This window comes from Pteronotus mesoamericanus, unplaced genomic scaffold, assembly GCF_021234165.1.
Source record: "Pteronotus mesoamericanus isolate MK-2021 breed Mesoamerican mustached bat unplaced genomic scaffold, CSHL_Meso_final scaffold_118, whole genome shotgun sequence".
Lineage (NCBI taxonomy): Eukaryota > Metazoa > Chordata > Mammalia > Chiroptera > Mormoopidae > Pteronotus > Pteronotus mesoamericanus.
In genome coordinates, this window is record NW_026555301.1 from 3,158,574 (window position 1) to 3,161,477 (window position 2,904).

Consider the following 2,904-nt stretch of genomic DNA (forward strand, 5'->3'; position numbering starts at 1 on the left):
TTCATTTTCTATCTTGCTACTTGTCTGAATTCATTGATCAGTCCTAGAAGATCCATAGTGGAATCTTTAAGGTTCTCTACATACAGTATTATATCTTCTGCAAACAATCAGTTTTACTTCTTTTCCAACTTGGGTGCTGTTTATTTCCTCTTCGTGTCTGGTTGCTGTAGCTAGGACTCTCAATACTATGTTGAATTAGAGTGGTGAAAGCGGATATCTCTGTCTTGTTCCCAATCTTAAAGAGAACGCTTGTAGTTTTTACCCATTGCCTGAAGTGAGTTTGTCATATATGGCCTTTATCATGTTCAGATATGTCTATTCTAGTCCCACTTTGCTGAGACTTTTTATCATAAATGGGTGCTGGGTTTTATCAAATGCTTTTCCTGAAGCTTTGATATGATCCTGTGGTTCTTATCCTCCATCCTGTTTATGTGGTGAATCACATATATTGATTTGTGAATTGTGGCAAACTTGCATCCCTGGAATAATCCCACATGATCACAAGGTATGATCTTTTTGATGTATTGCTGTACTTTATTTGCTAATATTTTGTTGAAGATCATTGCATCTATGTTAATCAGGGATGTTGACCTATAATTTTTTTGTAGTGTCTTTATCTGATTTTGAAATTAGGATAATGCTGGCCTCATAAAATGTGCTTGGGAGTCTTCCCTCCTCTTGAAATTTTTGGAATAGTTTGAGAAACATTCCTGAAATGTTTGTTGAAATTCACCTGTGAAGACATTTGTCAGGGCTTTGGTTTGTTGGGAGTTCTTTGTTTACTGTTTCAATTTCACTAGGTATAATATGTCTATTCAAATTCTGATATTCTGATTTGGTTGAGAACATTATGTTTCTAGAAATTTATTCATTTTGATCAGGTGTCCAATTGGCTGGTATATAGTTGTTTGTACTATTTTCTTATAAAGCTTTGTATTTCTTTTTGTGTTAAAGATTTTATTTATTTACTTTTAGAAAAGGGAAGGGAAGGAGAAAGAGAGGGAGAGAAACATCAGTGTGTGGTTGCATTTCCCGTGCCTTCTCCTGGAGACCTGGTCTGCAACCCAGACCTGTGCCCTATACTGGGAATTGAACTGGTGACCCTTTGGTTTGCAGGCCAGCACTCAATCCACTGAGCCACACCAGCTAGGGCTAATGCTTTGTATTTCTTTGGTGTCAGCTGTTATTTCTTCTCTTCCATTTCTTTTTTTCCTTTTTATTAAAAAAAAATTGGGGGCGTACAGTGAACTTTATTGATGGTGCATGACAAGGCAGGGCTCCCTAAGCTTCTCCCCTCTTCAGGGGGTCTAGAATGGAAACTGGAGGTCAGGAGATTCTCAGTGTATTGGGGGATTGATTTGGGGCAAGGACTCCCCAGCAGCTGAGAGTCTCTCTCCCTGTTGCTGGGGCTGGTGGTCCAGTGGGCTCTTACACTTTGGAGGCCATGTGGACCATAAGGTCCACCACCCTGTTGCTGTAGCCAAATTCATTGTCATACCAGGAAATGAGCTTGACAAAGTGGTCATTAAGGGCAACGCCAGCCCTAGCATCAAAGGTGGAGGAGTGTGTGTCACTGTTAAATTCACAGGAGACAACATGATCCCTGGTATAGCCCGGGATGCTCTTGAGGGGGCCCTCTGATGTCTTCTTCACTACCTTCTTGATGTCATTGTATTTGGCAGCTTTCCCTAGGCAGTAGGTCAGATCCACAACCAACACATTGCGGGTGGGGACACAGAAGGCCATGCCAGTGAGCTTCCCATTCAGCTCAGGGATGAACTTGCCCACAACCTTGGCAGTGCCAGTAGAAGGAGGGATGGTGTTCTGGGCAGCCCCTCGGCCATCACGCCACAGCTTCCCAGAGGGGCCATCCATAGTTTTCTGGGTGGCAGTGATGGCATGGACTGTGGTCATGAGTCCCTCCACAATGCCAAAGTTCTCTGGTTGTTTTTGTTGTCATGGATGACCTTGGCCAGGGGGACCAAGCAGTTGGTGGTGCAGGAGGCATTGTTGACAATCTTCATGGAATTGTCATACTTGTCATGGTTCACACCCATCACAAACATGAGGGCATTGGCAGAAGGGGCAGAGATGATGACCCTCTTGGCTCCACACTTCAAGTGAGCCCCAGCTTTCTCCATGGTAGTGAAGACACCAGTGGACTCCACAAATACTCAGCACCAGCACCACCCCATTTGATGTTGGCGGGATCTCACTCCTGGAAGGTGGAGATAGACTTTCCATTGATGACAGGCTTCCTGTTCTCAGCCTTGACTGTGTCTTTGAACTTGCTGTGAGTAGAATCATACTGGAACATGTAGACCATGTAGCTGAGGTCAATGAAAGGATGGTTGATGGCAACAACCACTTTTCCACAGTAAAAAGCAGCCCTGGTGACGAGGTGCCCAATACAGCCAAATCCGTTCACTCTGATCGTCACCATCTTGTCTCAGGGTTGAGGCTGACACTGCTCAGGAAGATGCAGCTGTCTGTCAAACAGGAGGAGCAGAGAGCCTGTTTTCTAAAATTTTATAAATATATATATATTTATTTATTTTTATTGATAGTACTATTACATTTGTCTCAATTATTTTCTCCCCTTTATTCCCCACCACCCTGTACCTGCCTTGCACTAGCATTCCCTGCCCGACCCCCTTAGTTCACATCCATGGGTTGTACATATAAGTTCTTTGTCTTCTCCATTTCCTATACTATTCTTAACCTCCCCCTGTCTATTTTGTATCTACTATTTATTTTTCTTATTCCCTGTACCTTTTCTCCCATTCTCCCCCTGCCCTGATCTCCATTTCTGTGATTCTGTTCCTTTTCTAGTTGTTTGCTTAGTTTGTTTATCTTTTATGTTCAGTTGTTGATGTGAATTTTTTGTCATTTTACTGTTCATAG

General features: G+C 42.8%; 1 pseudogene; it reads right to left on the reverse strand.

Annotated features, from left to right (window-relative positions):
• Positions 1-1,337: 1,337 nt before the first annotated feature.
• LOC129081747 (glyceraldehyde-3-phosphate dehydrogenase-like) lies at positions 1,338-2,443 on the reverse strand (annotated as a pseudogene).
• Positions 2,444-2,904: the final 461 nt, after the last annotated feature.